The sequence below is a fragment of the Schistocerca americana genome, chromosome 2 (assembly GCF_021461395.2).
Source record: "Schistocerca americana isolate TAMUIC-IGC-003095 chromosome 2, iqSchAmer2.1, whole genome shotgun sequence".
Classification (NCBI taxonomy): Eukaryota; Metazoa; Arthropoda; class Insecta; order Orthoptera; family Acrididae; genus Schistocerca; species Schistocerca americana.
The window spans coordinates 335,071,920-335,086,057 of NC_060120.1; the positions used below are offsets into that span (position 1 = coordinate 335,071,920).

General features: G+C 43.1%; 1 protein-coding gene across 3 annotated transcripts in view; it reads left to right on the forward strand.

The window, feature by feature from the left end:
• The window catches only part of LOC124593138 (atypical protein kinase C), a 760,580-nt gene that overhangs the window by 192,386 nt on the left and 554,056 nt on the right, over positions 1-14,138 (forward strand). The gene's annotated exons all lie outside the window — the stretch shown is intronic.

Sequence of the window (14,138 nt, forward strand, 5' to 3'; positions counted from 1 at the left end):
TGACGAAATTTAGCGTTAATGGGCTATGGCAGAAGATTACAGACGCGAGAGCCTTTGCTAACAACACGACATCACCTGCAGCTCCTCTCTTGGGCTCGTGACCATGTGGGTTTTACTCCAGACGACTGGAAAACTCTGGCCTAGTTAGATGATTCCCGATTTCAGTTGGCAAGACCTGATGATAGGTTTCGAGTGTGGCGCAGACACCACGAAGCCATGGACCCAAAACGTCAACGAGGCACTGTGCAAGCTGGTGGTGGCTCCATAATGTTGTACTCTGTGTTCACACAGAATGAACAGGGTCGTCTGGTCCAGCTGAACCGATCATTGACTGCTTAGCTACTTGGAGATCATTTGGAGCCATTCATGAACTTCATGTTCCCAAACAACGATGTAATTTTTATGGATGACAATACGGCATATCACCGGGCTACAACTGTTCGCGATTGGTTTGAAGAATGTTCTGCGCAGTTCGAGCGAATGATTTCGCCACCTAGGTCGCCCGACTCAAATCCCTTCGAACATTTATGGGACATAATCGAGAGGTCAGTTCGTGCCAAAATGCTGCACCGGCAATACTTTCGCAGTTACAGACGGCCTTAGAGGCGTCATGGTTTAGTGTTTCCGCAGGTGACATGCAGCGGCTGACTTCCAGCGACTTCTCCAAGCCACGTCGAACTAGCGCACTACAAGAGTATTGAACCTCCCCCTGACTTTTGTCACCTCCGTGCATTCTGCCGTCGTGTTCTGCTTCAAAAAATAATGGTTCAAATGGCTCTGAGCTCTATGGGACTTAACACCTGAGGTCATCAGTCGCCTAGAACGTTGAACTACTTAAACCTAACTAAGCTAAGGACATCACATACATCCATGCCCGAGGCAGGATTCGAACCTGCGACCGTAGCGGTCGCGCGGTTCCAGACTGAAGCGCCTAGAACCGATCGGCCACTGCGGCCGGCGTTCTGCTTCATACAGGCACTACTACTAGAACCCGTAAGCTTAGACTGGAAATCTTTGGATGAAAACCGGACAAAAAAAAAAGTCACCCGCGGGTGGCGTCACTTGAATACTTTGTAACAGCGCCTCTATCATTCATAAAGGACTCACTTGTCTGGGCTAGTGTGTCCACTGGATGTAGCATACCTGGAAAAATTTGTGAAGGCACTCGTTGATGATCAGAGGCACCAAATTACCTGTAACTTATGGATTGCCCAAATGCTCCTGGACATTTTCGGTGGGATTAAGATCGCAGGATTTAAGCGGACAGTCGAAGTGCGATAGATCAGGCGAGTGCTCGTCAGGCAGGGACGCATGCATCCAGCACTATCGGCACGACTTAAAAAAAGAGGAGGATCCAAACGAAGATGTAGAAGAAAGTGCAGCGTTTGGTCTAGGAGAATGCTGAAGTATACATTCTGGTTCAGGAATCAGTAGCGCGGCCTGCCTTATTTTTACGTTCTCCTCTAATAATTCAAGAAAAAGATTCTTTCTCCAGTGTCGCCGGCCGTGGTTGCCGTGCGGTTCTAGGCGCTACAGTCTGGAGCCGAGCGAGCGCTCCGGTCGCAGGTTCGAATCCTGCCTCGGGCATGGATGTGTGTGATGTCCTTACGTTAGGCAGGTTTAATTAGTTCTAAGTTCTAGGCGACTGATGACCTCAGAAGTTAAGTCGCATAGTGCTCAGAGCCATCTCCAGTGTCTTAAGCAGTATTACACAGTTCTGTTATATTGTGATGCTGAATTTACACTACCTATTTCACACATTCTTGAAACACACATTTTATAGAACTTTGTAAACGTTATTCTGATATAGACGTTTATTTGTTGACTGATTTCACGTTAGTCTGTTATCTAGGTAACTAGATTGAATGTAGTATGAACTTTTTCTATACTGCGTTGCACAAATGATACTTTTTGTTTTAAACAAGCATGTTGAATATAAACTGCTTAGCAGCTTCAATAAAAAAACTCGCATACTCCCAAATAAAACTACAATACCTAAATTTCTCTAAATTGACTAATTGGATTCTACTATAGTGGACGTCTCGAAACTGGACATCTGAAGATCACATCCGCTTCCTGCAGTCCGCTGGAGGTAACCGCTGTGAATCGCGCGCCCTGGTAGTTTTGTTGCTGCATGTACACTACTAAAAAGGGCTTTAGATTAACGCCAGAAGAAAGTTCTGTGTTTTCGTGTGACGACGTATGTTCACGTGTGGATTGTCTTCGGCGGCACGGTACACTAAGTCTGTTTGGTTCAAAATGGTTCAAATGGCTCTGAGCACTATGGGACTTAACATCTATAGTCATCAGTCCCCTAGAACTTAGAACTACTTAAACCTAACTAACCTAAGGACAGCACACAACACCCAGCCATCACGAGGCAGAGAAAATCCCTGACCCCGCCGGGAATCGAACCCGGGAACCCGGGCGTGGGAAGCGAGAACGCTACCGCACGACCACGAGATGCGGGCTAAGTCTGTTTGTTAGTGAGTAAAATGCAGGAGCAAGTGTAGTGCTACTCTCGTCGGTGTGCGTAAGGGGCGAGACATTGGAAAACAATGTAAAATTGTCATACCGAATGTACTGAAAACTTTTTACTGACGTTGCCAACAGTGAATAATATAAATTTTACACAGGTTTATAAAATGACGACAAAATTTTGTTGTATTTCCGAACCGACAGTATTCCGTATTAATATGTGGGAACGTCGTCAGAATCCCTTTGAGCACGTGCTTGATCCTGCAAGAAAGGGATATAAATGAAAATGGAAATTACGTAATTGGACTGTTTTGAAAATAAGTTAATGTGCAGAACTGTACGTAGATACTACGACAGAGGAGACTATCCTACGGCTAGAAAAAATACAGAGTGATCTCTGTGGAAAAAGTAATTATTCTTGTTCAGAGACCTCCGTTTTTTGTTTTTTGGTTGAGGTAGTATAATTAAGGACAAAAAGTTTTACTGGAACGTGGAGACATTGCAGCAGCAAGAACGAAGTTTTGTGTAAAAGTCACTTACTGTGAGCTGAGGACAATAGTCCTATAGTGTATTTAATAAAAATTGAGTTTCACAAAACCACAAGCAAAAATGTTTTCCTCGGCTTCAACGGAAATACTGGCTCGAAGGTACCTATAGTTGTTTCTGTATGGTCTATATCGGCATATGAAGTTTCGAGGGGTAGGGAATACTCTCGGTCCTATCAAGTCGAGCCATCGGAACAGATGATGATATTTGGTTTGTGGGGCGCACAACTGCATGGTCATCAGTGCCCGTACAAAGTCACGATTTTTACGCAGTCCAAGTGCATACAGTCCAATCTAGCCACTGTCACGAATGATGATGATGAAATGATGAGGACAACACAAACACCCAGTCCCCGAGCAGAGAAAACCCCAACCCGGCCGGGAATCGAATCAGATTCCCCGTGATCCAGAGGCAGTAACGCTAGCCACTTTTTTTTTTAATCCCATTTTGTTCTGTATTGTTCGTTAAATTTGTTCGGTGCGGACTTCCGATGACACCTGTTCAGGTTCTTCGTTGATCCGTTCACTCAGTTTTTATTATTACAGAGGGTAGCTAACCCTCTGACCGAAGACGCTGAGCTACTGTGCTGGCGCCACTAGGCCACGAACTGCGGACGCCATCGGAACTGAAATCCCGGCGGCGGCATGAAAGCATTCACGTGCTGTAGCGCACAGAGTCTGTCGTAAATATAGTGGGTTCATACGTGACACGATACAGTAATGATGTTTTCGGTGTTACCAAAATAAATTTCATAGTTTTCTGAACTACTTTCTCACTGGAAGTTGGTACAAGGTCCAACGCAACGCCAATTCCATTACCCATGACCTTCTTTTTCGTTACACAGGCGGAAAAGTTTTACACCTTTTACGGTATTTTATTTTTTATCGCTGAGTACCTTCATTTTCTCACGATAAAATATGTATCACATGCGTTTGTAAACTTTGAGAATGTTCATCAATTTTTTTCAGTCCATATACCCCGGTCTCGCAGTGCTCTGTGAACTGGAAAGGAGTGAGGTCTCACAGTCTCAAGGAATAATTTTTAGTCTTCAAGTAGTGTGCAGGGACAGCAGGAATCCCCGTCAGGGGTTAGAGCCGCAGTTGATACGACCGGGTGTGACGACCTTCAGCCATTAAGCCAGTCCCGATCTGTTCAGAACTGGCAACGTTTTGTAATTTGTGCTACATCTCTACTCACTTCAAAGTCGAGTACGCGACTGTTAAACTCTTGCCCTCTTTTCTACTCCCTATTGTCTAAAGCCCTTTTTAGTAGTGTACATGCAGCAACAAAACTACCACGGCGCGCGATTCACAGCGGTTACCGCCAGCGGACTGCAGGAAGCGGATGTGATCTTCAGATGTCCACTTTCGTGACGTCTCAGCATTCTGTAGCCTCATTTTCTGTTACTAGTTTCTTTTTCCTACAGTTACTAAGCATTTCATATACAGCCGCTATCAATTACATTTGGTGAAAGTATGACATAGATTTGTTAACGTCAGATGTTCGGACGCATTTTGATGTCTCGGTGACTTCAAGGTCATTGGAACTTCATACTGAGACAGTAATTAGCATCCACACATTAACGTAAATGTCCTCAGCACACAGTAAGTGACTTTTACACTAAAGTTTGTTCTTGCTGCTGCAATGTCTCCACATTGCAGTAAAAATTTTTGTCCTTAATTATACTACCTGAACCAAAAACCAAGTGAGCGGAGAAAACAGAGAACGGAGTTCTCTAAGCCAGAATAATTATTTTTTCCACAGAGATCACTCTGTATTTTTTCTAGCCGTGGAATAAGTCTCCTCTTTCGTAGTATCTAAGTACAGTTCTACACATTATCTTATTTTCAAAACAGTCCAATTCCGTAATTTCTGTTTTCATTTATATCCCTTTCTTGCGGGATCAAGCACGTGCTCACAAGGATTCTGACGACGTTTCTACGCTGTTAATGCGGAATACAGTCAGTTCGGAAATACCACAAGGTTTTGTTGTCATTTTATAAACCTGTGCAAAATTTATATTATTCACTGTTGGCCAGATCAGTAAAAAGTTTTCAGTACATTGGGTATGACAATTTTAGATTGTTTTCCAATGTCTCGCCCTTTACGCACACCACCGAGAGTAGCACTATACTTGCTCCTGCATTTTACTCACTACCAAATAGACTTAGTGTACCGTTCCGCCGAAGACAAGCTACACGTGAACATAGGACGTCGCACGGAAACACAGAACTTTCTTCTGGCGTTAATCTAAAGCCCTTTTTAGTAGTGTACATGCAGCAACAAAACTACCACGGCGCGCGATTCACAGCGGTTACCGCCAGCGGGCTGTAGGAAGCGGATGTGATTTTCAGATGTCCACTTTCGTGACGTCTCAGCATTCTGTATCCTCATTGTCTGTTATTAGTTTCTTTTTCTTACAGTTAATAAGCGTTTCATATATAGCCGCTATCAATTACATTTGGTGAAAGTATGACATAGATTTGTTAACGCCACATGTTCCGACGCAGTTTGATGTCTCGTTGACTTCAAGGTCATTGGAACTTCATACTGAGACGGTAATTAGCATCCACACATTAACGTAAATGTACTTTAATTGGTTTCCCTGATAATATGTTTTAGATAATGTTTATTATAGCCAAGCGTTGCCAACAGTCTCTGATGTTGGTTAGCGGTCAGAAACCGGGTGCGGGGTATGACATCACACTGAATTCTAGACTCTTGGTTATTAAGAAAACTCTACAATCATGGCCATAGCCAACTACGTATACTCATGCAGTAGTGTCAGTTCAGAACTGTTAATATTTAGTTCTGCGCAGTCTCGTAGCTTTCAGTACTTCTGTAAGGAAGCCGCCACACGGCAGTGTTGCTCTGTGGGTAGTGACCGGTCTTCGCTGCAGTAGGACGCCGCATTCAGCTAATTACTAGCGGTTTCCAGGAATTGGACTGCTGTTATAAAAAAAAAAGTTCCTTATGGACTTCAGCTCAATTTCGGAAACCTCTGATTAGAACGTTCAGATTGGAATTCCAGTGGCGGTACTCAAATTTTCTACATAGTTCCGTGTTAAATCATCTGCCAACGAGGATAGTAACTGTATCGGACGGAACTTTGCTGATTTCGTAAAAGAGCAGTCGTATTTTTTGACGTGAGAAATTTTGCATGCCAGGTACCAACCGTAAGAAGTTCCAACCATATATAATACGGCTGTTGTCGAAGAGCACAGGAGGGCGAGGCGTCGTATTTTGCGAATTTAATTAAGAAAAGTGTCATTGAAGTGAAGTGAGGCCATTGTGATGGAGGGCTTGGTAATAACGCGGCGGCCAGCGGCGCCGCTGAATAATCGGTGTCGGCTCGCTCGCTGATTACGTGGAAGGCGGCGCGCGGCGCGCTTTTTCTGCGGTGCGCTAGGTTAATAAGACCACCCAGGCTCCAGCCACCGGCCGCCACTGCCGCCCGCCTCGTCTTTCAGCCAAATGAAGCCGTACGGCGCATTCTTGAGTTACGCCGGGGCAGCTCCCTACTGTACCTACACTCGCGCCCGTTTGGCGTAGAGAAACAGCTCGGCGACTACTGTGCGAGTCAGACAACTTTCACCTACACGTTGCTCGTACTAAGAATAAATTCCGCCTCCAATGACCTCGTTGTCGACGGGACGTTGAACCTTTATTTTCATTAAGAATCGAAGATCACTTCATCGTCACGCATTTTGTACCAAGGGGATTAGAAACGTGTCTGAGAAGTCGCTTTGTGTCACTGTATAAGGCGTTTTTTGTTGTTATTGTTTTCGTCGTCGTCAGTCCGATGACTGACTTCATGCAACTAGCTGTTCACGCTAGTCTATCTTCTACAGGCCTCTTCATCTCTGTACACCTACTACAATCTACATCCATCGGAACCTGCTTGCTGTAGTCAAGCCTTGGTCTCCCTCTACAATTTCTACGCCTCGCTCTCATCACTCCCTCCCCCACAACTCCTCCATTACCAGACTGACTGATCCGTGATGTATCAGGACATGTACTATCAAATGATTCCTTCTTCTAGCCAAATTGTACCACAAATTTCTGTTCTCCACAATTGGATCAAGACCTCCTTATTACGTACTCAATCTACCCACCTAATATTCGGCATTCTGCTGTAGCACCACATTGCAAATTTTTCTAGTCTCTTCTCATGTGGACTGCCTGTTGTCTACCTTTCACTAACGTAGAACGTTACACTGCAGGCAAATACCATCATAGAACACCTCCAGACACTTCAATTTTATTCGATGTTAACACACTTTCCTTTTTCAGGAACTCTTCCTTTGATATTACTAGTTCGCGTTTTATATACTTTCTGCCTCGGCCATCATCAGTTATTTGGATGCCCAAATAGCAAGTATACTAATTTCAGTGTCCCATTTCTAATTCCCTTGACATCGCTTGATTTAATTCTGCCACGTTCCGTTACCCTTGTTTTACTACTGTTACCTTAAAACTTCTTCTCAAGACGTTATCTACTGCGTTCAACCGATTTGCAAAGTTTTTCGCCATCTCTGCGGAGTTCTAATTCCGTCTGTCTGACCTCAAATCCTCTTCCGAATTTCGCCTTTGTTTTCTTCACAGCTATTTAGTGTAATGGTTGAATGACACCATGGATAAGCTAGAAACCTGCGTCGCCACCTTCTCAACCACTCCTTCCCCTCCATGTCCTAGGACTCTCACAACTGCACTCTGGTTGCTGTATAAGTTGTAAATATCCTTTTGCTCCCTACATGTGATCCCTCGTACCTTCAGACTGTAGTCCATTCACCATTGTCAAAAGCTTTCTTTAAATCTACGAATTCTGCAAACGTAGGTTTACCTTTCTTCAATCGTGTCTTCTAAGGTAAGTCATGGGGTCAGTGTTGGCTCGCGTGGTTCTTACACTTCTCCGAAAATGATAATTCTGTCAACGCTGCCAAAAGGACTCACGTGTTAAGTTTCAAGCGAAGTGCAAACATCTACATAATTTTAAAAGATGGTTGGGCTATACTATTTATATGTTACAGGTGTACACTAAGAAAGAAGGCTCGAGAATTAAGACATGGTCTTCACAATTGTCACTTGTGTGAATGGCTAGTGAGGGTATGGAAGACAAGTGCGAGATACCATGGCGTTTCAGGGTGGGTAATACAAACTTTTAGTATTGATGCAGGAAGGAAACTATCACTTTGAGATCAAAACGACATAGTTGAAAGCTTCGAAGCCAAACGTGATATGGCTTAACTCTTCTAGTGGCAAAAAATAACCTGAATCTGTTTTTACTTCGTAATAAACGAATTACTTCTGCGTAATTGCCAATATTCAGCGTTAGGCATACTTGGTCATTGTGTACCATGAGCGAACGCGACAGAAAACTCTGCTTATAGCATCTTTGTACAGTCCGTGCTTAATTCTGTGATAACGTGCATCGAAATCACTTGTTTCTGGTTGCTACGACGAGACTGGTGTTATAAATGTAGTTACTGGTGGAGGTAATTTAATGAACTGCTTATTTCGGGGAGTGCGCAGTCAGTTTAGCTACCACCCACACTCCTCATCGACGTCCACTTAATTTTGTGCTACTAAATTGGCGTCGCCTTCAGTGTGAGGAGACGGTAAACTGATTGCAAAGTTAATGGCATTGCGGCTACGGATGAGTCCGTCAGATCTACATCGCGGGACGAGTGAACCTGTAACTAGCGTTTGCGACAGCAAAGAGAACCAGGTTTGTCTTCACCTCCCAGCGAATAAATAAATAAAATTCAATGCGTAATACTGTATCATAAGCACTTTTCTGCACTTTAACTACTTCTTTCGCACAAGAATAAGAGAATCATCAGAAACATTCATTAGAAAAACCATGAACGTAAGACGACTCCAGCTCATTGAAATGAAATTCCCTGGAGGAGTTACAGTACATAAGAGACTGAACTGCCTCACAGATAAAACCAACCGGGAGAACTGAGATTTTTTCGTGAAAAATAAATTTAAAGGCTATTGATAACATTTTAGAAATGCAACACGACAGTTTGCCGTAGGTAGCTGTTACGTAGCAGCTGGATGAAAAAGGAAACTAAAATAGGCAATAATGCCTCATGTGTGTTGGGCTTATAATAAATAAAATGTAGCACGTTATTTCTTCGTCCTTTTTTCAGACGCTTGCTGATGATTTTCTCGTCTTTCTTCTTCTTCTTTTTCCTTTCGTACTCCTGTTTAACATTTTACATTCAAGGGTGAATGCAGGACAAAATTCAATGTTTGCCATGTCGTTAAAATGCATGTTTCCCTTGTTTCAGGTAAGTTTCAGCACTAAAGAACTGGGAAGGTGCCAATGGGTGGCTGTGGTAAGTGTTTTACATACTTGTTAGTGGCTCTTGCTTTCTAAAGCGATGAAAAAGAATCTACCTGGTATTTAGAATTTGAATGAACTGTAAGTTTAGAATAACATAAATACGTTAACCAAACCTCATTAGCTTTTACAGTAATTTACTAACATTGTTGATGATGTTCCACGTCATAAAATTTCGCTGAGTTAATCGCCTGAACAAAAGAATGGAAATGAAATAACTGCAGCGGAAGGAACTTAAGAAACGGAAAAAATGATCACGAGAGTAAAATTTTTTATTTGAGATTGACAGTAGCGTTCAAGAGTTTTGTAGGTAAGATGCTGGAAACCGAAGTCAAGAACGCTCTAGCTAGTCGCCTTGGACGTTAGGCAACACGTCAAGCCAAACTGCTGTCCGGGTTATTTAACCACGGCTTGAAGGGGCGTTGTACTTTTAGATTGATTCTGATTGATAGTCGCACTGCTGTACTGTTGCCCTTACGACTGTTGGGAAGAACAGCGGAACAATCGCTGTGGCAACTCTGTAGCTACCTTGTCAATTGTAATCTTAAATTTTCAAGAATTTTTTATTGTTAGCTTCAGCAGAGAAATTAATAAACTAAAAGAGATGCAAAGATTGCTTTTAAGAGGATTTAGAGTCGATAGACTGCCAAATAATACACGTGGAATACTAGCTTAGAATAGCCGATTCTGCCAAGGTTTCACATGCATCAAACGTACAAATTCAAATACATTTACGGCACCGATGCGTGTGTTGTGGACTCCGTAAGTTGTTAAACTGATTGGGAGCTGTTCTGATGCCTGACCATGTAACCGCTGCACGCAACTTAGGTAGTGGTCGGCATCCGCATACATCTATGTCGTGGACGTCCTAGATGTAGTCAGTGGGATGAAGACGAGATAACTTAGGTGGTACGTAAACCATCCTCATAACAGTGGATTATTCTTCCATCGTTTGTGAGACAATTAGGGAGGGGTGGTGTAGTGCATTGTCTTGCTGAAGGTACTGGCGACATTTAGAGTGCTGTTGACGAATAAACTAATGCACATAATAAGTGTCTCTCGCGTATCGTTTATCGGTGAGGTACAACAGCAAACATATCAGATGCCCCATTCCCTCACAAGTTAACGACGCCAACATGAGCACACCTGCAACCTAACTTCACCATCTGTTTATGGCTTTCCAGCTCTTTTGACAGATTTATTGCTAACGACTGCGCAACATAAATGTCGATTAGCACCATTTCAAGTGGATTCTGTTCGTAAGATCATTTATTTCTGCACGCACTGAACCATTCCACGTATTTGATCGAGTAAGTAAAGCAGCATTCCCACAAGCGGCAGTCTGTGCAAGTGTGTTAGAAAACCACATATAGACTGATGACCTCAGAAGTTACGTCGGATAGTGCTCAGATCCATTTGAACCACATATAAAAACTTCAAGACAAATTTACTTTAATATTTGGACGCTACGTGACGTATAAAATGTGCCCAAACGAGGAAAAATATGTTGTAGTATATATTGTTATAGACTTTCGCAAGATTCGCAGTAAGCTTGAAAAAACGTATTTGCATTTTTTCACACTGCTATAAAAGATATCCTTAGTGTAGGTTAAAGTAGCGGTATTCAGTAGTAGATACAGAACAGCAGCTGCAGTTCGCAGAATGTATGGGCCCAAAAATAGTGATAGTTCACTAGGAATTACACTTAGGGTGTTTTTGCAAACTTCACAAATGTCTTTTCTCATTAGTTCCTGTAATTTTTTTTTGAAAAGTTGATTTGAAGATGAAGACTGCAGTGCGACGAAATTAACTAGCAACATCAGATTTTCAGTTACCTTCACGTAAAATAATTTTTGAAGTTTGTAGTCATTAATGGATAGTAGCTGTTATTTTGTGTGACACAACTGCAAAAGCATTTACAAAAGAGCTTCGGTTTGCGGTAAGAAGATCGTATAATCAAGTAATACAGCAGGAGCTCACAACTCGACCAGCAAAATGTGAAGGATAAATAGTTGGTAAGTGCCATAGCTGTTTCGCGTAAGACGCCCAGAGATTATTCTGTTATTGAACTGTCATACTTCCACCTAAGTTACGAGGAGTAATCATAATGTTTTAATTACCAGATCAAAGAAATAGAGTTGCGTAATTAATTCTATTGCATCTTGGCAGGTACATGTGTACAATTTCTAGTACACACAGAAATCCCTGCGCCACAATACAGCTAATACTCCAGTAGGCTGTATCTTTTTCTTTTCACTCCTCTAGTGGTGTGTTACGGTACTGTGGCACGGGGTTTTCAATGTGTGCCTGGTCTGGAGATGTGTGAAAGGTAAAAGTAAAAATGTGACGTCCGTGGGGGAAGCCCGTTACCGGGCTATTGGCCTCACTGCAGGTAGATCATAGCCTTGCTTCCTTGCGGCACTAGGAGGGGAGGCTGGCAGGCCCGTCACCCTGGTCACCCTTTAACCCGGGAAAGATCCCGGTGCATATTTGATAGCAGTCTGCGTGGACCTGGAGCCATCCTGGAGGGACTGGGACACAGAAAAATCCTCGCCCTTCTGCGGCATTGAACATGGACTTTCAGGGCTGGAGACTACAACGGCCATCATTGGTATGCGTACCTGCAAGTGAGCAATAAATTAATAACATAACTTTATTTTTTGGAGGTGATATTTTAAACTTTCTAACTACTTCTCATAACTGAGCAAATACTCATGGCCAAAAGAGGGTAAGAGAGAAGAAAATTTCTAAGTACGTGGTTCTATACAGCGTGTGTGATACTACGATAGCGGCGGCAATGACAGGACATAGTGAGCGTGCGGGCAGACGGTGTGTCGCCGTTCACGTCAGCCGCTGCAGCGAGGAGTAACTATCGGGAGCCGCCGCTAGTCAGATCGCACGGAAATTACTCGGCCCGTTTATCTCCGGCGCGGGAGACGTTAACGTCAGCGAGCCTGGCAGGTCGACACCGGTGCCAGAACAGGCGGTATTCGTCGGTGGATGCCGTCTGTGCGTAGCCCGCGCACCTTAAAATGTCTGAAGGATGTAATGCAGGTGCAACCATGCTCTAGCTCCAGATTGCGAAAACGGATTTGTACCTGGAAGAAGAGAAGGCTGAAGTTCAAGAGACTTGTTCGGAAGAATCAGCGTGCAAAAAAAGTAGGATGCTGAAGTACTGAAGAATGCGTTTGAAGTTTTTTGAGCCTATAGATACTGGGATAATGAATACCGCATTAAGCAGATCGGTTGAAGAGGAGAGGACGTCTCTAAAAAAAGGCAGTCACCGAAGTTGGCCAGGTAAATACACGTGCATGGAAGATAATTGTGAAGAAATCTGGGGGAACCAAAGAATTACTTCAGCTGATCGACGAAAGAACCAAATACAAACTTGTTCAGGGAAATTCTGGAATACGGAAATAAAGGTCATCTAGAAATGAAATAAGTGAGAAGTGCAGGGAAACCAAGACGAAATGGCTGCATGAAAAATGGGAAGAAATCGAAAAAGGAATGGTCGTGGGAAGGACTGGTTCAGCACAACGGAAAAGTTAATACAGCCTTGAGTGAAATCAAAAGCTAGGGCGACAACATTAAGAGCCCAACGGGAACTCCACGGTAAAACAAGGAAAAGAGAGCAGAATGACGGAAAAAGTATTTTGAAGACCTCTGTTAGACAGAGGACTGCTGTCGTCACTGGATAGAAGAAGAAATTAAAGTCGATATGGAAGGGATACATAACATTACTTCGGACTTTGTAAAATCGTTGGAGGGGGAAGTGGCAACTAAGCTACTATTCAAGTTGAGTCCATGAGATTGGCTACGGGGCGTCAGGCTTTCGAAACGAAGTCCCGAAAATAGGAAGGGAGGTAAGTGCGGGAGCTATCGTGCAATAACCCTAACAGTTCATGAATCCAAGATTCGGACAACAATAAAAGGCAGAAGAATGGAAAAGAAAATTGGAGATCGGTTAGAAGATGACTAGTGTGGCCGTAGGAAAGGTAAAGGCACCAGAGAGTCAGTCCTGACGTTGAGCTTGATATGGAGGCAAGACTAAAGAAAAATCAAGACATCTTCATAGGATTTGTCATCACGGAAAAAATGTTAGACAGTGTAAAATGATGCAGGTTGTTGGACATTCTGAGAAACGTATACAGTTAAAGACAAGAACCAAGAGGGAACAGGAAGAACGTAAGACTGGAAGATCCAGAACGGAGTGCACCGATTAAAAAGGGGATAAGATAGGAATGCAGTCTTTGGCCACTACTCTTCAGTCGATGTACCGAAGCAGCAATGACCGAAATAGAAATAAAAGTTTCGAGAAAGAAGTTAAAATGCAGGGAGGGAGAATGCCGAAGGTTAGATTCGCTGATGACATTGCTGTCGTCAGTGAAAGTGAAGAAGATTTATGGGAGGAGTTAACTAGAATGAAAATCTAATGACTACAGGATATGGATTGAGAGTAAACCGAAGAAAGACGGAAGTAATCAGAAGGAGCAGAGATAATCTTAACATTAAAATTGGTGATCTAGAAGTCGGCGAAATTAAGGAATTCCGCTACCTCGAAAGCAAAATAACACGTGACGGTCGACGCAAGGACGACATAAAAAATGAACTAGCACAAGAAAAGAGGGCTTTTCTGGCCAAGAAAAGACTACCAATATCAAATATTGCTGGCATTATTTGAGGACGCAGTTTTTAAGAATGTACATTTGGAGCACTGCATTGTACCGTAGTGCGACGTACACTGTGAGGAAACAGGCAAAGA